General features: G+C 40.6%; 2 pseudogenes; one reads left to right on the top strand and one right to left on the bottom strand.

The window, feature by feature from the left end:
* Positions 1-1,436: 1,436 nt before the first annotated feature.
* On the top strand, positions 1,437-27,336 carry LOC119514800 (annotated as a pseudogene).
* Positions 18,944-19,462, bottom strand: LOC119513733 (annotated as a pseudogene).
* Positions 27,337-27,379: the final 43 nt, after the last annotated feature.

Genomic DNA, 27,379 nt, shown 5'->3' on the forward strand with positions numbered 1-27,379 from the left:
GAGCTTTTACTATTCCGTGGTCCCTGACTTTTCAATTTCACACACCAGTAAAATAAACCAGAAAATAGAACTGTGAGATTTCCAACTTTTTTTTTAATGCCCAGTAAGTGTAGGAATCAAAACAACTATCACTTACTTATCAGCATCTCTTCATGAAAGAAGAAAAAAAATGTATCACTGTAATTATTGGGAGGTCATAATAGGATAATAAAATGGAATAGATTTTGCTTTATGAAATTAAAAAACTGATTATATTGTCCTTTTCTCATTTTGCTGAAGATTAGTGAACACTCATCACAGACCAGCACGGGTCTGAGGGCCATTATTTAGAAACCACAGGAGAAACCACATGTTCTGCAAGGACCCTTCTGGCTCTGACAGTCTAGGATTAAAATAAAGGGTCTTAGGCTCCATCAGCAAGTTACTTCACCAAATAGCTGCCTCATGATGCCTAGAATGCCCCTTCACAGGCACCACCAGCTCCAATTTTGATGCCTCACTTGGAACCACTCTTTGGTTTTCCAAATTTATGGAAAATAAACCTCCCACATCATCTTCAGCCCACAAACACACCTACACAGTTTACCGGAACCACACAGGACTCCCACGGAATTCTTTTGAGGATTTCATGCTAGACTGTTGCGGCAACCAGAGGCCTGAGCAAAACAGGCCTGTAGATTTTTGGTGCACAGCAGTCTGCCTGACCTAGGCAGCTAAAATGTTTAACCTATTGTTTTTCTAAGCCAATAAAGAGAAAAAGAGTAAATTGACCTTAAAATGTAACTTTATGGGAAGCAGGCGGGAGGTGACAGGCTCTTAGTCTCACAAAAAGAACACAATGTAATTGTTCAAGTGTTATTCTAGTCCTTCCTGCACCACCCCTCAGGTCAGAGTGGCCTGTTCCTGCATCTATGCCCCCTCCCACCCTTAGAAAGGCCTTTGTCTTAAACCCTTATAAAAGGCTTTCTGTCCTTTTTGCATTGCATGGTCACTTCCCTGCGAATGTGATGCCTGCCCGGCCTGAGAAAGCCGTCTTGATCTCTCCACGACTTCTCACCCTGTAAGTAAGCCCTGAATAAAAGTTCATGTATCAGAAAATGCTCGTTGTCTTCTTTCGCCTCTGGACTGGCATGGCCCTCATGGGCTGCGACAACTGTTAATAATGGCTTAGTGAGTTATACCTTGATTTGCATATTTAAAATTCCTGAAAACACTCTAAAGTCAAAGGACTGTATCGTTAGTGGTAACTTCTGACACAGCATCTGGAAATCTTTTTAAAGCTCAGAAAGTAGTGCTAACTACCTAGTCCCCTAGGCCCCTTCTCCAGGAGTCAAGACGGTGAAGCCGGCCTCTGCAAACATGTCTGTGTCTACCCTTTGATTTTATAAGCCCGCCCTTTAGGACTCTACCCTCAAAATAACTCTTTTGAGGATTTCATGCTAGACTGTTGTGGCAACCAGAGGCCTGAGCAGAGGGGTTGGAGGTGGGGACCCAGGTGCAAACACCCGCCCGGGGTGGGAAGGGAGAATGAGCGACTCCAAGGTTGCTCACGCCCCGCCCACGTCGAGCTGGTCCTCCTTCAAAACTTCGCGGGCACGCCTTGGGCAGGCGCAGTGGCGGGGGGGTTGGCGGAGTTAGTTCTTTTTGCGGTTGCGTCCGAGGGCGACCAAACCTTGCTGATGTGGGAGCTGAACTCTGGGCCCACGGCCGAGGCCTTGCTTGTGAGCCGGGGCCAGGGCGGAGGGAGGGAAGAAGAAAGCCGCCCACCCGGTGGCCGAGAGTTCCGGAGTCCTGCCTTAGCACTTCACCCGTGCTGAATTACCTCCATTTCCTTACCCGTCTTGAGGTCTCCGCTAATTTCAGGCCACATTGAGTGCAGGGAAGAGGAATATTAGTTCTAGAGGGTACCCCAGCAGTCAGCTAACCCAGCATGGGAAACATGCACTTAACTTGGCGTGGGACCCCTTTTCCCCCCTCCCCCAGCATTCTCTGTTCACAGTATTCTCCCAGTTTGGCCTTCTGTATTCAGTCCGTGTCTTCTCAAACTGCGGTGGCCCGTCCTAGTTACAATGCCATCATCAAGTTTTTTTCAGCAAGGGATGCTCACAGAGCCCAAAAGGCATGCGACCAGAAGCTGCTTTTTCAGAAATCTCCAGTGAAAGTGGGTCTGAATATGGAATTCCTACCCCCACAGGAATGAAGAGCTGAATTCAGTAACAGGCTAGCGTTTGCATGGTACTTTGCTTTACAGAATGCTTTCAGGTGTATTGCCATACTGATCCTCCACTCTCCAGTTTCTTCTAGGTGAAGGGGCTCAGGATGGTTGACATGCTTAAGGTGCATGACAATAATTGTTGGAGCTAGAGGTCAGACAGAAATTTAATGATGCTGAATCCCATGCCACTCTAGACTGCCCCTAAATTTGAGAAATCTTCAAAAGAAGAGTCTTGCTTATGTTTTCTTTTATGTAGGTTTAAAATATTTGACCATGACAATCTCTTGCCAGTTGTGTAGCATAAAGAATGCTTTGTCATCATCATCGTCATTGTTATCAGATGCATATTCAGAACTACCTTCAGTTTCCAGAAGATAGGCAAAACATACTTTAATGCATTGTAGAAACCATAATCCATATTGACATACTAACCAATTTTACTTTCCCAGAGCCCCAGAACTATATATTATTATGTGCTTCAATGTCTCAATTAAACCACCTTTCCATTTTAAGGACCATTTCAATTTCTCTAAATGAGTGAGGCTTAGACTTCCCAAACCTTTTGCTTTATAATTAATTATATGTCTTCATAAACCTTTTTTGATTGGCTACTTGATCCTTCCCACTGATCTTGCTGCCTATTCTTGTCCATCTTCCTTTCCTCATTGATTTAACCTTGATCTAATTTGAGAACTCTCCTCAGTAGTGACTCCAGGTATAATACTTCCACTTCTGCCTCCTGTTTGACACCCTCTTCAATCCTGGCTTTACTCCCTGTGATTGAAATGATTACCTGTCAGATCTTTAATTTGCAAACTAGGATCTGCTTGCTTGTAACGTGTGACCATTTCATGTAGCCACTCAGATATTACAGATGCTACTGGAAAGCTTATGAAAAAGTTACTTGGTATCAGTTTGTAAATAATGAGTTTTTAGTGCTCTTCAGACATTAAAACCACTTCATAGACGTTAAGTTTTTAGGTTTTCACAGCATAAAGCCCATCACTGATAGAACGCTAAGAAAATGTTCCACAAGTCAAAATATAGATGAGAAGAAAGGGCTTGCATATCAAATTTGGTTTATTTAGTGATTTTATACAAAGCTTTGGGTTACTATCCCTCAAATTATTATCTAGTTTAATTAAGTTGATCTTTTATACTTTAGCAAATCCACATAATTCCTGTCTTTTTTGCCTTTTATAGCTACAGTGAAGAGAATAATATTTAAAATAAAATCAAGGGAAGACCCAAGGGATCTGACAGGTTTTGTCGGCAGCATGAAGGAAAATGGTCTCCAGTCAGAACTGTGGCGAGGTTATCCATGGTCACGTCTGTCTACCCCTTAGGACTCAGCCCTTCTGAAGCTCTCTGGTTGTCCAGAAAAGCTTCACAATGACCCACCATACAGGCCAGCCTCTGCTGCTGCACTCCACATTCAAAAATTAGTCCTCATTTCTCCTTCCCAGCAGGCAGGTTCAGGTGGGGAAAGTAATTTTGTTTTTTATTTACTCATTCTTTCATTCCTTCCTTCAACAGACCATCAGTCCCCTGTTATATGCCAAGAACTGTTCTTACTTTTGAGAATGAGAAAAGAATAAGATATGGTACCCTATGGCACTTAAGGAGCTTATAAACTAGTGATAGAGGAAGATGCATAAACAAGTCAATAAAAAATAATGCTTTGACTTTATTTGTGTGTTTGAATTTTTACAGTAAATATATTCACATTCTACACTTCTATTTAAAGATGAAATAGATGTTTAAGAAAGAACTAATCATGTAAGAAATCCCCAGTAAAGTGTAAATTATTTAGAGAATTAACACTGCAGATATTTACATTCTCAGGAGCTTGTTAATACCAATGAAGTTCTAATTGTTTTAATTTCTAGTAATACTTATAGAAGTATATGTATTGCCCCTTCTAATGGGGTTAGTAACTTGGAGAGAGGGAGGCTGCAGATTGAGGCCCCACCTTGGCAGTGGTTCCATCTTATCTGCTTTTCAGGTCATATTCTCAGGCAGGAGGCAGCAGCTACTGGGTAGGAAGACAGAAACAATGCATTTTCTCGCCTTTTTTTTTTTTTTTTTTTTATTGAGATTGCTCACATACCATACAGTCATCCAAAGATCCCAAGTGCACAATCAGTTACCCATGGTACCATCATACAGCTGTGCATCCATCATCACAATAATTTTTTTTCAATTTTTAGAACATTTTCATTACTCCAGAAAAGAAATGAAGACAAAAAAGAAAACTTGAATCCTCCCATACCCCTAACTACCCCTCCTCCATTATTGACTCATAGTATTGGTATAGTACATTTGTTACTGTTGATGAAAGAATGTTAAAATACTACTAACTGTAGTACTTAGTTTGCAATAGGTTTATTTTTTCCCTATATACCTGTATTAGTTAGGGTTCTCTAGGGAAACAGAAGCAATGAGAGGTAGCTATGAATATAAGATAAAAGTGACTCACGCAACTGTGGTTATGCACGAGTCCAAATTCTGTAGGGCGGTCAGCAAACTGTCAACTCCAATGAAGATGTCCGATGAACTCTTCACAAAATGAACTGGCAACTTCAACGAACTCCTCAGGAAATGAACTGGGATCTTCAACGAACGTGTTCGATGAACTCAGGAAACGAACTGGCAACTTTGAACTCCTCAGGAAACGCTTTGCTGGTCAGCTGAAGAAGAAGTGAAGGCCCTCTATCTGTCTCGTTTATAAGCCTTCAACTGATTAATTGGATTAAATCCAGCCAACTGCATTCTCTCATTGTGGAAGACATGCCCTTTGGTAAGTCATCAGTCACAGCTGCAGCCAATTGACTGGTGATTTAATAAACCAGCCTGTTGGTTTATTAACCAGCCACCAACATCCTCGCAGCAATTGTTAGGCCAGTGCTTGCTTGACCAGACAGCTGGGTACTATCACCTGGCCAAGTTGACACATGAACTTAACCATCACCTCTATTATTAGCTTCTAGTTGTAGTGCTGTACATTTGTTCTAGTTCATGAAAGAGATTTCTAATATTTGTACAGTTAATCACAGACATTGTCCACCACAAGATTCACTGTTTTATACAGTCCCACATTTTAACCTCCAACTTTCCTTCTGGTGACATATGTGACTCTAAGCTTACCCTTTCTACCACATACACACACCATTCAGGACTGTTAGTTATTCTCACAATAGCATACTACCATCACTTCTGTCCATTTCCAAACACTTAAGTTCAACCTAGTTAAACATTCTGCTAATAATAAGCAACTGCTCCCCATTCTTTAGCCTCGTTCTATATCCTGGTAACTTATGTTTCATGTCTGTGAGTTTACATATTATAATTAGTTCATATCAGTGAGACCATACAATATTTGTCCTTATGTGTCTGACTTATTTCACTCAATATAGTGCCCTCATCAGCCATTTTTTAAAGATGGTTTTGTTCACCCACCGTACATTCCATCCTAATAAACAATTGATGGTTCCCTGTATAAACACGTATTTATGCATTCACCACCATCACCACTATCTATATAAGGACATCTCCATTTCTTCCACAAAGCAGGAGGAAGAGTCAAAGAAGGTAGAGAGACAAAAGAAAAAGAAAAGAAGAAAATGACAGCTAAAAAGCAACAAAAGAAAGACAGAATTAAACTAAGGTACAATAAAAGAGTTAGATAACACCATCAATGCCAAAACTCCGATACCCCTCCCTAATATCCTCCTCTTATAGGCATTTAGCTTTGATATATTGCCTTTGTTACATTAAAGGAAGCATAATACATTGTTTCTGTTAATTATAGTCTCTAGTTTGCATTGATTGCATATTTTTCCCCAATACCACCCCATTTTTAACACCTTGCAAGGTTGACATTCATTTGTTCTCCCTCATGTAAAAACATGTTTGTACATTTTATCACAATTATTGAGCACTTGAGGTTTCATTGAGTTATACAGTCCCAGCCTTTATCTTTCCTCTTTCGTTCTGGTGTCCCACATGCTCCTAACCTCCCTCTTTCAACCATACTCACAGTCATCTTTGTTCAGGGTACTTACAGTGTTGTGCTACCATCACCCAAAATTGTGTTCCACCTAAAAGCCTCCTCCCGAATGCCTCTTTGTTGCTCAGATGTGGCCCTGTCTCTCTAGCTAAGCCAACTTGAAAGGTGAAATCACTGCCCTCCCCCCTACGTGGGATCAGACACCCAGGGGAGTGAATCTCCCTGGCAATCTGGAATATGACTCCCGGGGAGGAATGTAGACCTGGCATCATGGGACGGAGAACATCTTCTTGACCAAAAGGGGGATGTGAAAGGAAATGAAATAAGCTTCAGTGGCAGAGAGATTCCAAAAGGAGCCGAGAGGTCACTCTGGTGGGCACTCTTATGCACACTTTAGACAACCCTTTTTAGGTTCTAAAGAATTGGGGTAGCTGGTGGTGGATACCTGAAACTATCAAACCACAACCCAGAACCCATGAATCTCGAAGACAGTTGTATAAAAATGTAGCTTATGAGGGGTGACAATGGGATTGGGAAAGCCATAAGGACCACACTCCACTTTGTCTAGTTTATGGATGGATGAGTAGAAAAATAGGGGAAGGAAACAAACAGACAAAGGTACCCAGTGTTCTTTTTTACTTCAATTGCTCTTTTTCACTCTAATTATTATTCTTGTTATTTTTGTGTGTGTGCTAATGAAGGTGTCAGGGATTGATTTGGGTGATGAATGTACCACTATGTAATGGTACTGTAAACAATCGAAAGTACAATTTGTTTTGTATGACTGCGTGGTATGTGAATATATCTCAATAAAATGAAGATTAAAAAAAAAAATTGTGTTCCAAACCTCTCACTCCTGTCTTTAGTATTTCCTGTAGAGCAGGTATCTTGTTCACAAACTCTCTCATTGTCTGTCAGATAATATTTTAAACTCTACCTCATTTGAAGGACAGTCTTGCCGGATATAGGATTCTTGGTTGGCGGTTTTTATCTTTCCATATCTTAAATATATCACACCACTTCCTTCTTGCCTCCATGGTTTCTACTGAGAAATCCACGCACAGTCTTATCAAGCTTCCTTTGTATGTGTTGCTTTCAGGTTCTCTCTTTGTCCTTGATGTTTGATATTCTAAGTGTCTTGGCATAGGTCTATTCAGATCTGTTCTATTAGGGGTATGCTGCATTTCTTGGATCTATAACTTTATGTCTTTCCTAAGAGATGGGAAATTTTCCGTGATTGTTTCCTCTGTTATTGCTTCTTCCCCTTTTCCCTTCTCTTCTCCTTCTGGGACACCCATGACAATACATTCATGTGCTTCATGTTGTCATTCAATTCCCTGAGATGTTGCTCATATTTTTCTATTCTTTTCCCTATCTGTTCTTTTGTGTGTAAGATTTCAGGTATCTTGTTCTCCAGTTCATGAGTGCTTTCTTCTGCCTCTTGAGATTTGCTGTTGTATGTCTCCATTGTGTTTTTCATCTCCTGTATTGTGCCTTTCATTTCCATAGATTCTACCAGTTGTTTTTTCAAACTTTCTATTTCTACTTTATGCTCACCCACTGTTTACTTTATATCCTTCATCTCTTTTGCCATATCTTCCCTGAACTCATTGATTTGGTTTTTGAGTTGATTTAGCATATTTCTTTGAAAATTTTAATTGATTGTTTCATTAAAGTGAAACAATATCTCAACTGTATCTTAATTGAGGTGTAAGTTTGTTCCTTTGACTGGGCCATATCTTCGTTTTTCCTAGCATAATTTGTAGTTTTCTGTTGTCTAGGCATCTGGTTTCCTTGGTTACTCCAATCAGATTTTCCCAGACTAGAACAGTTTGAGGTCTCATAATGGGATTATATTCAGTTTCGAGTTTCCCTGAGGGTGTGTCTTAGAGATTGACAGACTTTCCTGTGAAGCTTTTAGCTGCTGTGCTTTTCCTAACATGCACAGCCAGTGATGCCTGTCAGCCTGTCACTCCCAACTGGTATAAGGAGGTGTGGCCCCTTTAGTTTCTGTTTTGGCTGTTTTCCACCAGGCTCTGGGGTCTGAGTTCTGAAGGGAAGGCCGGCACTAGAGCTGGGCCCCACCACCTTCCTCTTAGGGAAGATACATCCCCTAGGGTGTTATCTTCTGCATTTGAATAGCTCCTTTGTCTCTCTGACTCTGTTATCTCCACCCCTGTCTGGGTCAGAGCACTGCAAACTGAAAATGGCTGAGGCTCTCTCCACTGAGCCACTCAGATTGAGAGAGAGAAGAAGGGAAAGAAAGCCCCCTTTCAGAGCCAGTCTACAGCCCCCCAGTCTCACCTGCTGGTCAGAGAAAACACTTGGTCTTCTGGGCTCCCTTTCCCGAGGCACAGGTCTTTTCTTTCTCTTTAAGGTCAGTCATCTCTAAAAGCCTCTGTCAGCTTGTTAGGGGGTTGCCTATGTTTGTAGCTTGTATTCAACAGTCCATATTTGTTAATTAAAACACCAGTTGGAGCTGGGCTGAGCTATGTTCGCTTGCTCTGGGAATGCTGCTTTCTCCCACAGTGAGATCTTGCAGCTCAGCCTGCCTTGATGGGAGGGGACTCCCAGCATGGTTCCGCAGTTTTTACTTACAGATTTTATGTTGTGATCTCACCCATTCCACCCAATCCATGTTGGTGTACGATGTGTGGACAGTTACAGTAGTCCCCCAGCAGTTGTTCCAGATTATTTACTAGTTGTTCCTGGTTGTTTGTTAGTTGCTCCAGGGGACTAACTAAATTCCACTCCTATCTATGCCACCATCTTGCCCCTCCTCTGCACTTTCTTTTTTAAAATTAATTTATTTTTTATTTTTACAAATCCTCCCCTGCTTTCCTCCCCCAGTAACCTTTAATCTGCTATCTACAAATTTGCTATTTCTATTCATCTCTTATAGGTGATATCATAGGGTGTTTGTCCTTATTGTCTTGCTTATTCCACTGAACATAATGTTTTTGCGTTTCTTTCATGTTGCTTCGTGTCTCATAATGTCCTTCTTTCTTATGACCAAATAATAGTTCATTGTGTATATGTACCCCTTTTTGTTTATCCATTCATTTGCTGTTGACACTTGGGTTGTTTATAGCTTTTGGCTCTTGTGAATAATGTTGTTGTAAACATTGGTATACAAGTATCTGTTTGCAGCCCTATTTTCACTCTCTTTGGGATATACCTAGAAGTGGGATTTCTAGGTCAAATGGTAATTCTATGTTTAACTATTTGAGGAAATGCCATATGACTTCCCACAATGGAAAGTGACTGTGCTGTTTTATATTCCCACAACAATGCACTGAGTTCCAATTTCTCTATCCTCTCCCCAACACTTGTTATCTTCCTCTTTTTTTTTTTTTATTAATAGCCATCCTTGTGGGTGTGAATTGGTATCTCATTGTGGTTTTAATTTACATTTCTCTAATGGCTAATGATGTTGAACATATTTTCATGTGCTTATTGGCCATTTGTATATCCTCTGTGGAGAAATGTGTATTCAAGTCCATTGCCTATTTTTAAATTGGGTTGTCTTTTTGTTGTTGCGTGATTTGCTTTCTTTATTCACCCACAGCCCTATAATTTGCTTCTGCAAGCTTCCTCAGTTGCTTTCATCATAATTGTTCACCACCAGAGGTCCAGGAAACCCTCCTACTAATCAGAGACCCTGGGAATGATGCAGAAAAGTACTCTAACCTAACAATAATAAACAACATTTATTTAAGACTTACTGGGAACTCAAGTACTTAAAATGTTCTATCCTGTTTAATCTTCACAATCTTCTATGAATTGGTAGTGATAAATCTCAGATGTATCCAAAATAAAGTCTCTGTGGCACATTGTGATATTTGTTTGTCTATTTCTCATGTCCTGAGGTTCATTTTGGCACCAGATATAAGGCTTTTCAACATCAGGCCCTTGCCCTTAATAGATCCTGATGCCAAGAACTAGCAAATTACTACTTTGGTTTCAATGGACAGTCAAAAAGGATCACCGAGGTAAACTTTGCAGATTTTCTTTAACTAACCAGACTCTCATTTCAGTACTCTGTAAAGTGAAACTTTAGAGAGTAGGATTGAAGTGGATAGGGGGAGGAGATGTGGGAGGTCTCCTACTATCGAGAGGGTATTAAGTGGAAATATCTGGGCATTTGCCTGCCACCTAGAATTAATCTATAATCTTAGTGACTTGGATGATGTCCATATTTTTCCCCATGTTTGTATAGTGTATAATAAGAAATTATTGTCATTATCTAGTAATTCATTTGCTCATCTTAATTTTGAAGCTATAGGACACCTCAACTATACCTGAGATTGCTGGAGTTTAGTTTTCATTTCTAATAACAAAACATTTTGAAGTCTACATTAAGATCCTTGGAAGGAACGTTAATTCAGAATCCTAATAACTTCAGGATCTTTCTGACCTTGAAGAAAGAGAAAATGAAGATATTGTAGCACCACCTCAAAAGCAAAGCCTAAAGTTCTTCTGTGCTTTGGAAGTGGTGCTGCCAGCCTATGAGTGCAGGAGTCCTGGAGTTGGCATGGCCCAGGAGCTTTTGGACAAGCAGGAGGAAGGTCTGTTCTAGTGTTTGTTGGGGGTGGGGTGGGGGCAGGGAGAGGTGGTTGTGGGACTCCTCTCTTTTTCCCTTTCTTTCTAAAATTCATCTTTTCAGATGTATTATCAGGCCATCTGCTTACTAAACTACTAAAGCCCTGGGTAGAGTTTTTTGCTTTACAATACACATTTCTACTCTAACCCTAAGGCAATCCCTGACAGAACCTTTCATTAAAAGTTTAGAGCTGACCTCCTGCCAAGAAGCTTAGGAGGATGAGGGGAATAATGTTTTTCAGGCTTTTGGTTAAGAACTTGCTTTGTGCTAAAATAGTCTTTCATATACAGATCTCTTGCAACCTTCAGTAACCCCAGCAAAAGCATCTAAAAACCTATATGTTCTAGTTTGCTAATGCTGCCAGGATGCAAAACACCAGAAATGGATTGGCTTTTATAAAAGGGGTTTATTTGGTTATACAGTCACAGTCTTAAGGCCATAAAGTGTCCAAGGTAACACATCAGCAATTGGGTACCTTCACTGGAGGATGGCCAATGGCTATCAACTGGGAAGGCACGTGACTGGTGTCTGCTCCAAAGTTCTGGTTTCAAAATGGCTTTCTCCCAGGATGTTCTTCTCTAGGCTGCAGTTCCTCAAAAATGACACTCTTAGTTGTACTTGGGATATTTGTCCTCTCTCAGCTTCTCCAGAGCAAGAGTCTGCTTTCAACAGCCATCTTCAAACTCTCTCTCATCTGCAGCTCCTGTGCTTTCTTCAAAGTGTCCCTCTTGGCTGTAGCTCCTCTTCAAAATGTCACAGCTGCACTGCATTCCCGCTGTTTGTCAGCTCATTTATATGGCTCCACTGATCAAGGCCCATCCTGAATGGGTGGGGCCATACCTCCATGGAAATTATCTAATCAGAGTCATCACCGACAGCTGGGTGGGGCACATCTCCACAGAAACACTCAAAGAATTACAATCTAATCAACACTGATAATGTCTGCCCACACAAGATTACATCAAAGATAATGGCATTTGGGGGACACAATATATTCAAACTGGCACACTATATAAAACTCTTGAGTAGGTGTTCAGTCCTTTACCTCCTTATGGAAGGGCTTGAGCAGAAAGTGAGTCAAATATAGATACTTGTTTCAGTTTTCTAAAGCTGCCAGAAATACAACATACCAGAAATGAACTGACTTTTACAATGGGAGTTTATTAGTTCACAAATGTACAGTTCTAAGTTCATAAAAATGTCCAAATTAAGGCATCAAGAGGTAGATACCTTCCCTGAGGAAAAGGCTGATGGCGTCCGGAACACCTCTGTCAGCTGGGAAGGCACATGGCTGGCATTTGCTGGTTCTTTGCTCCTGGGCTGCATTGCTTTCAGCTTCTGATTCCAGTGGCTTTCTCCTTAAACATCTGTGGATTCTCAGTTAGCTTCTCCAGGGCAAACTTGGGGCTTCTTCTCTTAGCTTAGCATCACCAAACATCTGGGTCTGTGTCAGCTCTGAGCTCTCTTAAGGACTCCAGTAAACTAATTAAGACCCACCTTGAATGGTGGGGTCACATCTCCATGGAAGCAATCTAATCAAAATGTCCCACCCACAATAGGTCTTCTCCCACAAGATTGGATTAAAAGAGCATGGCTTTCTCTGGGGTACATAATAATAGATTCAAACCAGCACAGTACTCCAATTGGTACAGAATTTTTTTTCTAGAATGTATGGTACTCAAACTTAGGAGTTTAAGTCAGAGACAGGGCTGTTAGCAAGTGGAGTGGACTGGGCTCTGAGGGTGATGCCCAGAGAGAGGCCAGATCACTTGCACAACCACCAAACATTGCTTGATGTGACTCCAGCTCTTGATGTATGGGAGGGAAAAACCTGTAAGAGTGTAGCTTTAAGTTGTCAGTCTGAAATCTGTGGATGATGGTAGACATGTGCCAAGTTCCTGGCCTGTATCTCCATTCTGGTATTTCAGGGACTGCCTGAACAGAGCAGTAAAAATGTTCTCTGCCAGGAGGTACCTACGACGGAGCCAGTGAACCATACCCTTGTGCTGGGCCTGCCCTGAATCACTAAGACAATGGTCTAAAAATCATGGATTTTTAAAAACATAGAACATAAAAATCAATTATTCACATAGGAATTTTAAGTCCTCTTTTGATTGGATTTAGAGTCATTATCATTCCTTATGAAAAGAAAGACAACCCAGAAGCGCCATTCAGAAGCTTTTGTTAGATGCATTCTAGAAACTGTTGACTGTGGTTTTAGGTAAGACTTTCTTGATTGTCCTTGAGTACTTTGGTTTCAGTGAGAGATGAACTTATTTTGAAGTGAATTGGATGAAAATATAGATAGCTAAAACACTTTAGATGTTTTCATTCACCAAACTCTTTCACAAAAACAGTCTCAGATTTGTTCTTCATGACAGCCGTGAGAAAAGTGGCAGTAAATATTATTGTCCCGTTTATAGACGTAGAATTACTTGTCTTGGTTCACACAGAAAGTTAAATATTTGATGCAAGTCTTTCTTTCTCAGTTGCATGTAGAATGGTATGGTGGTCATGAGCTTTGGGCACCTGGGTTTGAGTTTCAGCCATTTCTGAGATTTTTTTAATGCATCTTTAGGTTTTGTGCCAGAGACTTTGAAGGTTTAATATCTCTAAGCCACAGTTTCCTCCCCTAAAAATAGGGTTAGTAATACTAACTACCTAGTGGGGATATTTTTTTTTTATTTAGGCCTAAAAGTGCTTTTATTAAAAAAGAGCTGGTACCTTCACAAAGAAATAATCCGTACATAAAATTCCCAAAGACAAGTTACTGGATTCTAAATTACAACTAAGTCATAAAAAACGAAATGGAACATACTACCCATAGAAATCATCATTGTACTACATTTTTCATTAAGATGCAACAAGTAATTTCTTTCCAAAGATGTGAACTTAATGAAAGGATTATAGAAGAAATGTATCTAAATGGCATTTTCTCTTGAAACACTCAACTCCAAATAAGCTTCTTGGACTCACAGTCTTTATGAATTCAGCAAATTCATCTCTACAGGCTCTCGGTGGCATCACATAAATGAAAATGTGATAAAAATGCACCAGAAGTTTGTATTGTTAGGGGAAAGGCTTTACTTTACATTTTAAAAATCTACCTTGAAACGCAAGCAATTCCTACCATGCTGTAAATGGAAACCACACACTAACAAACTGTCTAAACAGTAACTCCCTTATTGCTTTCCCTACTCTGGTTTCTACTTTCAGATTAGAACAAGTGACTCAAAACTATTTTCCTACCCACTGAGGGAAACCTAGCCTTAGACTAAAGCTCCTCTCCTTGTTTCCCACACCCTGGGCTGGGAACACAAAAGACAGCAGGACATCTGCCTGCTCTTCAGAGCCATATGACATCTGAACTGAAGAAATGCACAATGAAATACAGTCATTGTTCCAAAGTGTTTTTTTATTTTGAACTCATTGAAAGAAATAAAATTATATTTTAAAAATAGAGTAATCTCACAAATTGAGGAAAGCCAGGAACAAAAAGAACAAGTTAGTACTTCTTTCTGAGAGGCAGTTCTAATAGCTATAGAATGGATTTTCTCCTTCCTAGCTTTTATTAAATGGAAAAACTAATTGCCCCATTTCTAAGGCATCGGAAAGCACACTGAGTGGTAAAGGTTAAGTACAAGGTTTCAAGCCCTCTAATGGGAATTAAGAAACATCAAAAGCTGCTAGTTTCCTTTCTTTTAATATCAACTACTAAATCGCACATACAGCTAACAGTGTAAATTTGAGAATTTCACACTCATGACCTGAATTTCAAAAATCTGGTCATATTTTATTAAAATCTTAGTACTTCTTAGTAAGAAAGTCTAAAATATCTGAACTTGCATCACAATAACTGAAAGGGGCCAGACAGGCAGGAAGAGCTGCTCTTCTCTCACCATCTGCAGCCAAAACCAGTCAAAACAGCACCAATCTCAGGAAACTCTGATGCAGCTAGAAATTTGTAGCACAGCCTCATTCCTAAACCACTGGAGCTACCAACAAAGGCAGATCAAATCCTAATGGTTCATAGAGAATGTACATTATAAAAGCTATAAAAGTCATTTTACAAGGTTGAAACTGATTGTGTTTTAAACCTTCAACTTCCATATGAGACCAAGGGAATAGATATCTATTTGGTACAGGATCTAAATTTTCTAAATGGTACAACTCTACAGTCGATTTGTTCAAACACCACAATTGCACGGAAGTTTAAATAGGAAGTGAGATACGGTAGGTTAGTATAGGCTGGAGTGAAATAATGACACATCCCAGAGTAATCTGGGTAGATAATAAAAAATATATTTACAGCCTCCCCCTCCCCAGCCCTGAGGATCTGGGGGAAGGTGCAGATGTGTTGGACATCCTCACCTGGACTGGTGTCGATGTTGTCACAAACATTGGGACTGGTGGTTTGATGTGCTGAGCCCTCGAGCATGGGACTTTCCCTTATGAAGCTCATTACCACAAAGGAGAGTCTAAACCTGCATGTAGTGGTGCCTAAGAGTCTCCCCCTGAGTACCTCTTTGTTGCTCAAATGTGGCCCTTTCTCTCTCTAACTGAGCCATCTTGACAGGTGAACTCGCTGCCCTCCCCCCTACGTGGGACCCGACTCCCAGGGGTGTAAATCTCCCTGGCAATGCAGAATATAACTCCCGGGGATGAATGTGGACCCAGCATCGTGGGACTGAGAGTATCTTCTTGACCAAAAGGGGGATGCAAAATGAGACAAAATAGTTTCAGTGGCTGAGAGATTTCAAATGGAGTCGAGAGGTCACTCTGGTGGACATTCTTATGCACTATATAGATAACACCTCTTAGGTTTTAATGTATTGGAATAGCTAGAAGTAAATACCTGAAACTACCAAACTCCAACCCAGCAGCCTGGACTCCTGAAGACGATTATATAATAATGTAGATTACAAGGGGTGACAGTGTGATTGTGAAGACCTTGTGGATCACATCCCCTTTATCTAGTGTATGGATGAGTAGAAAAATGGGGATAAAAACTAAAGGACAAATGGGGTGGGATGGGGGGATGATTTGGGTGTTCTTTTTTCACTTTTATTTTTTATTCTTGTTCTGGTTCTTTCTGATGTAAGGAAAATGTTCAGAGATAGATTGTGGTGATGAACGCATAACTGTGTTATCATACTGTGGACAGTGGATTGTATACCATGGATGATTGTATGGTGTGTGAATGTATTTCAATAAAACTGAATTTAATTAAAAAAAAAGGTCATTTTACAATTCCCAAGTCTCTAAACTTACTCACTGGTCTCCCTCAATTCCATACTGATTAATCTACCAAACTAAAAACTTTAATTTTCAACCAGTACAATAAGTCAGTCAAGACAATAGCTAACATTTTTGTTCTATGCATAACTAACTGATTGTTTATGCTGAAGTTTTGATTTGCATAGGTAATAGTAAAGCTTGAATCGATTTTTCCAAATAGTTCCAATCTTATGTTTTGATTTGAAATATTGAGTACACATCCAGACAGTTTCTCTAAAGCTTCCCTTTTAAGATAGTCGACTCACTTTATATCATTGGTAGCCATAAATTCCATAAGGACATCAATTCCTGAAAGATAGTTTTTGGAAAATAAGGGATTAAAATGTCACTAACACCTGTGATCGTTGCTTAAGGATTCAAGTGACTTAACTGCATCTCAAATTAGGTTCATTATACAACATCAGTGAGCTATTCAAGATTCAGTAGGATTCTGTGGGTATGTCCTAGTTAAGTTATTCAAACACCTGCCAACCTTTAAAGTAGATCAATACTCCCCCAGAGTAAACTAGTGTTGGACCCTAAGACAAACCCCATCCTGTTTCCTGGCGCTATAGGGAGTTAACCTTCCTAGGCAGTATCTCCTCCTAAACCCCGGGCTCCTGTCTCACGGTAAGAAGGGGCTCTTGGCCCTCACGATGGCTTTGCTGCGTTACAGGATACTGCCAGGGTGTCTTCTGCCTAGGATAACAGCCAGTCAGCACCCTGCCAGCAATCCAAAGGTGCAACTTGAGTGACACTGAGTTACATTCTGGTTAGTGTCCCAAGTCCTGGTATGAACAGCAATGACAATATGCAAACAAGAGACCTAGGAACACAAACTTTTTTTTTTTTATCTTCATTTTATTGAGATATATTCATATACCACGCAGTCATACAAAACAAATCGTACTTTCGATTGTTTACAGTACCATTACATAGTTGTACATTCATCACCCAAATCAATCCCTGACACCTTCATTAGCACACACACAAAAATAACAAGAATAATAATTAGAGTGAAAAAGAGCAATCGAAGTAAAAAAGAACACTGGGTACCTTTGTCTGTTTGTTTCCTTCCCCTATTTTTCTACTCATCCATCCATAAACTAGACAAAGTGGAGTGTGGTCCTTATGGCTTTCCCAATCCCATTGTCACCCCTCATAAGCTACGTTTTTATACAACTGTCTTCGAGATTCATGGGTTCTGGGTTGTAGTTTGATAGTTTCAGGTATCCACCACCAGCTACCCCAATTCTTTAGAACCTAAAAAGAGTTGTCTAAAGTGTGCATAAGAGTGCCCACCAGAGTGACCTCTCGGCTCCTTTTGGAATCTCTCTGCCACTGAAGCTTATTTCATTCAGGAACACAGACTTTTAAACTAAATGTAACCGAGTCTTTGATCACCAACCAGGCACAATAAAAAATATGAAACAGTCAACAAATATGAGCTAGAACTGCACTTAAAAAAACAAAACAAAAAAACACAGTTAATAAGGACAATCAAAACTACCAACACTGATGTAAGCCAAAATCCAGAGATTCCCATCTTCAGTGATTGGCATTTTTTGAGTCTCAACAAAAATGTTGATATCCTGAGTTTTATCTGTATATTCTCAAATAATTTATGAGACATGTAAGCAGACAAGTGAAAAAACAGAAGCAGTGGTACGAAAAGTCTGGAAGAACAGCCACTAGAGAAAGAAAAGTCAAAAAACAATACAAAAGATGCATTTAAGTGAAATAAATTAAAGGTTAAAACCCTTACACTCATTTTGGGAGATGGTATGGAGTAAATGGATGTAAATGATACATATTTCTAATTATCAATTGGTTAAGATCAAATACCAAAATCATCCTTTAGAAAAAACATTTGCCTTTAGAAAAAATATCTGCCTTTGGAAATCATCGCCCCATGAGTTATTTTGAACACCATAGAAACTACCTGCTGAATTAATATTCTAAATCCTAATCAGTAGCTTGTCTGGTAAATAAATAAAATAAGACATTTTATTTATTGACTTGGTTGCAAAATGATATCGAAAAAATGTTTGCTTTACTGGCATCTGCAGAAACTAAAATTTTGGAAAGCAAGTTTATCTGAACTACTGAGACTTTTTTCAGGAAACAAAATAACCCAAAGTTACCCCCAAAATATAATTCTAACAGGCTGTACTTTTATAAAAACAAAAAACAAAATCTATTTGCTTCCTACATGTCACTTCTGAATCTTTAAGCCAACTGTTTGCATATGCCTTTAAAATGGAATGGGATCTCTTTCCTAAAGGAGGCATCAGTATTAAAAATCAACTTGTAATTGTTGGGAAAATAGTACTCATATGCTAAAATAGGTGTTAAGTTATATATAAAATCATTCCAAATAACAAAACAATTGGTTTCTATCACCCTAAGGATTCTTAACACCTAGTTTAGGAAAAAGATCACAAATGTGTTGATAGAGGTGGCATTCAACTTTTCTTAAACTGTATCCATTAAAAACCAGGAACCTTCTGCAGAACCTGTCAGCTCCCCATTCCTTTTGTCTACTTCAAAAAGAAGCATTTCTTTGGGAGTCAAGATTTATCAAGAACATCAAGGTCCAGGATATTTTTTTCTACCATATATCTTAAAAATGTTTGTTTTTTGATCCCCACAAAAATCCATATCATTTAAAACCACATAGTTTTAGCTAATCAACTCTTCAGTGCTGATCCTAGAAAACAATTTTCTATGGATCTTTGAATAATGGAACAAGACAATGTTCAGCCATTGATATGAGTCATGTAAGAGGTCATACCTTTAAGGTTCAAGCACAAGTTGTGAAGTTTGGAAAGGATGAGGTTCACTGTCCTGCATTATCAGAATTTGTTGTCCTATTTTCAGTGCTCATGGGTTGCACGCTGCTTGCAAGGCTGTGTGCATGCTCAAGAAACAAATCTTTAAGTACACTTAATTCCTTCATCGGCAATTTAAATTTTGATTCCAACCATTCATTCTCTTCTTTGAGCTGATTTACTTTCTGTAGCATATGCTGTGCATTCTGCTTGCTTTTCAACCGGCTCTTTTTCTCTGCCATGTTGTTCCTTTCTCTGTGTTGATGATATGCGTTGCTGTTTGGATCCACGGGTGAACTCTATCTGCTCAGCTTTCTGGGACCAGCAGGCAGCAGCTGAGGAACCTGCTGTAAGTCACTGCCATGTGTCTTAAGATGGATAACACTTATTCCATTCACCCCCGGAGTACTGGGTTGCTGTGGTGTCTTGCTCATTTGGGCACTCTCCCTTGTCAACCCAGAACAGGTAGAAATGAAAGCAAGGTGATCAATGGTTTCCACACTAAATTGCCAAGAAATCTCCACATGTACCTGGCCTATACCGAAACACTATTAGTTGCCTAAATGCTCTAGGCTTTCTCTTTTCTCGTGCTTCTGTCCATGTTGTTCCACCAGTTTCCTGGTCAACTCTAGCTCTCTGGTAGACCCTGATCAAGGCAGGACTGCGTCTTTCATCTTCACATGCCCGGCATCTCGGGCAGGGCTTGACATACAGTGGCACTCGATAAAGATTTGTTGAATACAGGCTCAAAAGACACTTGCTGACAGAGAGAATCTAAGAGGGTGGCATAGAGAGGAGTGGAAGCTAGTTAGACCCCCTGGAACAACAACAACAGAAAACAGGAATAGTAAATAATCTGGAATAACATTGGGAGGACAAACGTGACTGTCCGCTCATCATACACCAACCTGAATTGGAAGGAATGCCCAAGATCACAGCATAAAATCTGTAAGTAAAAACTGAGGATCCAAGCCGGGAGACCCCTCCCCCCACAGTCCAAGCTGCAAAGCCTTGTGGTGCTAGACAGCAGCACTCTCCCAGCAAGTGAATATAGCTCAGCTGAGCTCCAACTAGGGTTTTAATCAGCAAATGTGAACTGTTCACTATGATCTACGAATCCCCAACAAGCAGACAGAGGCTTTCGGTGATGACTGACCTTGGAGAGCTGGAGGGTCACTGCAGACAAGCCCTGAAGGGGACGTTCTGTCCCTGTTTTGGCTCAGTGCCAAAAGCCTCAGCTATTTTCAGTTCCCAGTGCTCTGACCCAGACAAAGGTGGAGATAGCACAGGCAGAGAGAGACCGTTGAAATGCTAATGACCTCTCCCTAGGGGGTCTATATTCTCTAAGAGGAAAGGGGTGGGGCCCAGCTCTACTACCTGCTTTCCATTCAGAATCAAACCCCAGAGCCTGGGGAAAAACAGCCAATGGCCACACCTACTTACACCAGTCTGGAATTACAGGCTGACAGGTGCTATCTGCTGGGCAGAAAAACACAGTGACCTGAGGCATCACAGGGTGTACCAATTTTCTAAGCAACACCCTCAGGGAAATGGGATACTGAATATTTCTTCCTTCTGGGACCTGAGCCCATTCTGGTCTGGGAAAACCTGACTGGGGTAAACAAGGTAACCGTGCCTAGGCAACAGAAAACTACAACCTACACTACAAAAAATGAAGTTATGGCCCAGTCAAAGGAACAAACTACACTTAATTGAGATACAAGAATTGAAACAACTAATAATAAGTCAATTCAAAAAGTTTAGGGAAGATATGGTGAAAAAGCAGAACTGTATATTGAAAACAGTGGGCATACATAAGGTAGACATTGAAAGTTTGAAAAACCAACTGAGAGAATCTATGGAAATGAAAGGTACAACACAAGAGATGAAAGACACAATGGAAACATACAACAGCAGATCTCAAGAAGCAGAAGAAAACACTCAGGAGCCGGAGAACAAGGCACCTGAAAGCCTACACACAAAAGAAAAGATAGAGAAAAGAATGGAAGAATATGAGCAACGTCTCTGGGAACTTAAGGACAAAATGAAAAGGAAGAATGTATGTGTCATTGGTGTCCCAGAAGTAGAAGAGAAGGGAAAGGGGGCAGAAGCAGTAATAGAGGAAATAATCAATGAAAATTTCCCATGTCTTATGAAAGACATAAAATTATGGATCCAAGAAGCACAGCATACCCCAAACAGGATAGAACTGAATAGGCCTATGCCAAAACACTTAATAATCAGATTATCAAATGTCAAAGATAATGAGAGAATCCTGAAAGCAGCAAGAGAAAAGTGATCTATCGCCTACAAAGGAAGCTTGATAAGACTATGTGTGAATTTCTCAATAGAAACCATGGAAGCAAGAAGGAAGTGGGGTGATATATTTAAGATACTGAAAGAGGAAAACCACCAACCAAGAATCCTAATCCAGCAAACTATTCTTCAAATATGAGGGAGAGCTTAATGTATTCTCTGGCAAACAGAAAATGATAAGAGTTTGTGAACAAGATACCTGCTCTATAGGAAACACTAAAGGAAGCACTGCAGACAGAAAGGAAAAGACAGGAGTGAGAGGTTTGGAAAATAATTTTGGGAGATAGTAGCACAGCAATGTAAGTACACTGAACAAAGATGACTGTGAGTATGGTTGAAAGAGCAAAGTTAGGACCATATGGGACACCAGAACAAAAGATGAACAATAAAAACTGGGACTGTATAACTCAAGGAAACTTAGGGTGCTCAATGATTGTAATAAAAGGTACAAATATGTTTTTACATGAGGTAGAACAAATGAATGTCAACATTGCAAGGTCTTAAAAATAGGGTGGGATTGGGGGGAAAATACAATCAATGCAAACTTGAGACAATAATTAACAGAAACATTGTATTATGCTTTGTTTAATGTAACCAAGGCAATATACCAAAGCTAAATGCATGTGGGTGGGGGGGGGGATAGAGGAAGAGTATGGGACTCCTGGTATTGGTGATGTTGTATGACTCTTTATTTTACTTTAGGTTAATTCTGTCTTTCCTTTTGTCACTTTCTAGCTGTCATTTTGTTTTTGTTTTGTTTGTTCATTTTTCTCTCTTTCTGTTTTCTTTTTCTTTTGCCTCTCTGCCTTCTTTGACTCTTCCTTCGTCTTTGTGGAAGAAATGGAGATGTCCTTATATAGAGAGTGGCAATGGTGCTGAATACATAAATACGTGATGTTCTAGTTTGCTAATGCTGCCAGAATGCAAAACACCAGAAATGGATTGGCTTTTATAAAGGGGGTTTATTTGGTTACACAGTTACAGTCTTAAGCCCATAAAGTGTCCAAGGTAACACATCAGCAATTGGGTACCTTCATTGAAGAATGGCCAATGGCATCCAGAAAACCTCTGTTAGCTGGGGAGGCACGTGGCTGGCATATGCTCCAAAGTTCTGGTTTCAAAACGGCTTTCTCCCAGGACGTTCCTCTTTAGGCTGCAGTTCCTCAAAAATGACACTCTCAGTTGTACTTGGGGTATTTGTCCTCTCTCAGCTTCTCTGGAGCAAGAGTCTGCTTTCAACGGCCATCTCCAAACTGTCTCTTATCTGCAGCTACTCTCTCAGCTTCTGTGCATTCTTCAAAGTGTCCCTCTTGGCTGTAGCTCCTCTTCAAAAGGTCACTCTCAGCTGCACTGAGTTCCCTCTGCCCATCAGCTCATTTATATGGCTCCACTGATCAAGGCCCACCCAATGGGCGGGCCAATACTCCATGCAAATTATCCAATTTGTCATCACCCACAGTCGGGTGGGGCACATCTCCACAGAAACGCTCAAAGAATTACAATCTAATCAACACTGGTAACATCTGCCCACACAAGAGTACATCAAAGATAATGGCATTTGGGGGACACAATATATTCAAACTGGCACACATGACTATATAGGGACCCAGTGATTGTTTACTTAGGACAGAATGTATGGTATGTGAACAAAATCATCTTAAAAGAAATGGATTGATGAAGAAAGCTTGAGGGCACTATATTGAGTGAAATAAGAGAGACACATAAAGACAAATATTGCAGGGTCTCACTGATATGAACTGATTAAAATAAATAAACTCATACACATGAAAGATAAGTTACCAGGATACAGAATGAGGCTAAAGAATGGGGAGTGGTTGCTTCTTATGAGCAGAATGTTCAACTAGGGTGAACTTAAATGTTTGGAAATGGACAGGGGTGATGGTAGCATGCTGTGAGAATAACTAACAGTGCTGAAAGGTGTGTGAAGGTGGGTGGAAAGGGAAAGCTCAGAGTCATGCATGTCACCAGAAGGAAAGTTGGAGGTTAAAAGATGGGAATGTATAAAACAGTGAATCTTGTGGTGGACAATGTCCGTGATTAACTATACAAATATTAGAAATCTCTCTCACAAACTAGAACAAATGTATGACACTATAACTAGAAGTTAATAATAGAGAGGCATATAGGAAAAAATACATAGCTATTGAAAACTATATACTACAGTTAGTAGTATTGTAACATTCTTCCATCAACAGTAACAAATGTACTTTACCAAAACTATGAATCAGTAATGGAGGGGGCGTGGTTAGGGGTATGGGAGGATCTGAGTTTCCTTTTTTTGTCTTTATTTCTTTTCTGGAGTAATGAAAATGTTCTAAAAATTGAAAAAACTTTGATGGATGCACAGCTGTATGATGATACCATGGGCAATTGATTGTACATTTTGGATGTTTGGATAGTTGTATGGTATGCGAACAATCTCAATAAAAAGAAATACACACACACACACACACACACACACACACACACACACACACACACACACACTTGCTGTTTAATTCCCCAGGGATGAAGCACCTCTCCAAAATCAGAAAGCCTTCCTGAGAGGCGTGATGTGCTCCTGCGCCTCCTGCCCGCCCGCCCCCGGCGGCCTCCGGCCGTGCGCTGCACCGCCCCACGCGCCCCAGGCCTCGCAGGCAGCGCGTCAGCCCCGAGAAGCGACGGTTTGGGAAACTCGCAGCCTCCGCCCGCTGCAGCCGCCGGGGCCAACGGCTTTCCCTCCCCTCCAGGGTGTGGGGATGTTTCAAAAGTAAATGAGATGATGAATTAAGAAGCTTACAACAATGCCTGGGACATGGTAAGCAGAAAAATATGTTATTTATCAATGTTGCTTTCCTGCTGACGAGAGAGTGCATCACAGCAAGTTATTTGAATCAAGAAACTCAGTTTCAGTTTTCATTTCCGGCACTATCATGTTGGGTGATTTTGTGTCTCACTTGGGGATATGATTCTTCTGTAATAATCAACAGCTTTCATGTGAACCTACACACACCTTAAAAGTGGCCACGTTGTTGAATGGCGTTGATCCTGTCCCCTGTGGAGTTCTGTAGTGGTGTCACTGTTGCACGCTGCGCCCAAAGGAAACTATGATTAGCAGAGAGCCCCCGAATGGAATTGCTCCTCTGCTTCACGCCCTGCAGGTGCAGAGACCGGGAAATCCTAACCAAGTCCTCAGAGAACCTGATTTGCTCTAAGAGGTGGCCCTGGATAGGTCTCATGGGTGAGGCCTTCCAGCCTGGGCAGCCCTTCCGGTGAAGGTCTGACTTCCCTGGTCACCAGGTAGGATCCATCAACTGTCAACTCTGAGTGACAAGCTTTAAGACCAAATGACTGTGTTGTTTACCTCTCTCTAATATGCTAAGGTAGCCCTTGTGCACACTCAAACTCCTTGGACCAAAAAGCCTCGTGGTTCTAGTTTGCCTTTAGGGAGGTTGTATTGTCTATGAATTCATTGGACCAGTTTTGGCCAATAAAGTGCTCACTTGCTCTCCCTCTCTCTCTCTCTCTCTCTCTCTCTCTCACACACACACACACACACACTCACACACACACACACACACACACACACAGCTTTATTCGTTGTATCTAGTGGAGTTTTGGTTCCCAGGGAATATACTTGCCCCTCCCTTCTAATATGAAGTATCTACTGTAGTCCACTGATCTTTATCCCAGTTTTGAATTCACCCTGACCCCCACCCAATTCCTTACCATTTAATCATATTATGATAGAACATTTTTGTTCTCCAGTTTTTACTTCCTATGTCATTATTCCTAATTTAGCTCCTATGTTTAAGCTCAACAAGCAGTGTTGATATTTAATACAATGGTTATGATAAAAAACAAGCGTGAGATGAGGAAACTTCTAGGAAAGACACTCTTCTGCTTTTAGAAATTAAAAGAGGCATTATTATTGGGTGCTCCCACTGTATACAAGAAGTTTTAGAGCAAGAATAATTCTGAATTGATCCTTAACTTTATTTCAGAAAGTGGTAAAATAGCTGTGGAATACAGACCCGGTGAGGAGATCATAGGTGCCAGAACTGAGGAAGAACTACAGTATTTAATTCAAGTACGTGGAGATAAAAGCTCAAGGGTGACATGAACAGTGTCGCCATAATTCAAAACAACCAGTATACACAGCTGGCTATCATCCTTACGGAAATGTGAAACTCTGAAACTGCTTTTGAGTGCAGGGAATTCCTGAGGCTTTTCCTGACGTCCTGGCACTTGGCTCTGGCCCCTTATTTGAAGTTTGGAGAGTAGGAATGAGGACCATCAGAGAACGCCTACAATTGTGGACATAGGAGAGGGGTTATTCTCCCCTTCCAGGGGTTAGGGATGATTGGCTGCTTGACCATAGGCCTTTTAGAACTCCCCTCAAATAGGATCTCAGGGATTTGGGAACAAAGTAACCTTGGCCTTAAGTGTGATTATGCTACAGCTTTTGGAAACTATGAATCCTTTCAAATAAGATACATTACCTGGATCTCAGCAACTCACATGTATCTTATATGAAATGAAATGTTTTGCTGAAGAAACTTTCTGTAAATCAATTATATGAATTCCCTTAATTAGAGGTTAAGGTGCCAAAGTAATTTCTGAAAGAAAATGTTCATTATTTACTACCTATAGGATGTTTTCCTTAAAAAAAAAAAAAAAAGGCAGAAAAATGTGTTTCATTTTTTACTACCTATAGGATGTTTTCTTTAAAAAAGGGGGGGGGGAGCAGAAAAATGCATTTCATGTCAGCAGGAACTTAATTTGGGGGCTAGATTGTTGCTGATTTAACTCACCCCAGAGTTGTGAAGAGTTTTATTTTGAAAGGGAGAAGGTAGGAAGGTGTAGGTGGTTCTGTTCTGAAAAGGTACTTAAAGATTTTTCCATGTAAAATGATTATTTTAATTCAATTTAAAGAAAATCAGTCAAGGTTATCTAAGATTGGACTTTAACAAGTCTAGTTTCCTGTGAAATACAAGAGAAAGGGACTTAACGTTGAGCTAAAGATTTCAGAAACCTGATTATAACCAAAGGTCCATCCCTAAATGAGGTCAATCTCGAAATCAGTTCAGTTTTAAAACCATAACTATGTGCCAAGACATGTGCTAGGCCCTGGAAATAAGATGAAGCCCCTTTTCTCTCAAAGTTTACTTGCCAGGAGCTGTGCTAGATAATAGACAAGAAAATAAATACAATAGATTATAAAAAGGATTGTAAAGTAAATAAGTTGGGTGCTAGTGATAATAGTATTTCAATAAAATTATTTAACATGCTGATGTTATCATCCTAAGTGTCTTCTCTATGTGCACATGGAGGGTAGAGCTCTATAAGGTGGGGTTGTTAACATTTTCTAGATTAATGGCCGTGTTAAGCAAAGGTCGGATTAGGGGAAGTTTTCCCATGCCAATGCAGAATGCGCTGCACTCTCCCAGACCCAGCTGCCCATTCCCCCAAACCTTCCTACAGAAATTTTGGAGTCATCACTGATTAGTGGTAGCCCCTACCACTGTATTATAGAGTGGATTAATAAGGAAATAAGGAACAAAGAGGATAGTGAGATATTAGAAGAAATGGTAACATTTTAGAATTAAATATCCGTCATGTGTGTGCTCCTCATTGCTACACTAAAAAGCACTCCTTTTGCAGGTCAGTTACTTTTCTTGGAAGCAGTATGGCCAGGGGGAGGAAGAAAGTCTCTCGGATTTCGGTTTAGAGGAAGAAGAATTCAAGCTGGCAGAAACAGACGAGCACTTTTGAATGACTATCCCGAGAGACCGTGCCCGTCACTTCGTTGGCAAGCACTGCCCCTGCCCCTGCCCACGCTACTGGAGTGGGAGTCGGGGTGGTGGTGGGAGAACCAAGGGTCTGCGGCCCAAATTCTGCCTTGCTGCGGGGGCAAGACATTGCAGCAGGGATTCCGCTTGTAGGGGGAAGGGAGCCTTGGGCCACAGTGATTCTGGGACTCGGGCTCGCCTTGGTGGCATGGAGCCATTCTCAGAAGGTTGCGTAAATAAAGGTGTCATAAATAAAGGGTGGGTCACGGGGAGGGGGAGGGGCACGCGGTTGCTAATGGTGCGCCTGCGTTCCGGGCTGCCATTAAGCTTCCACTG

This window comes from Choloepus didactylus, chromosome 18, assembly GCF_015220235.1.
Source record: "Choloepus didactylus isolate mChoDid1 chromosome 18, mChoDid1.pri, whole genome shotgun sequence".
NCBI classification, from domain to species: Eukaryota; Metazoa; Chordata; class Mammalia; order Pilosa; family Megalonychidae; genus Choloepus; species Choloepus didactylus.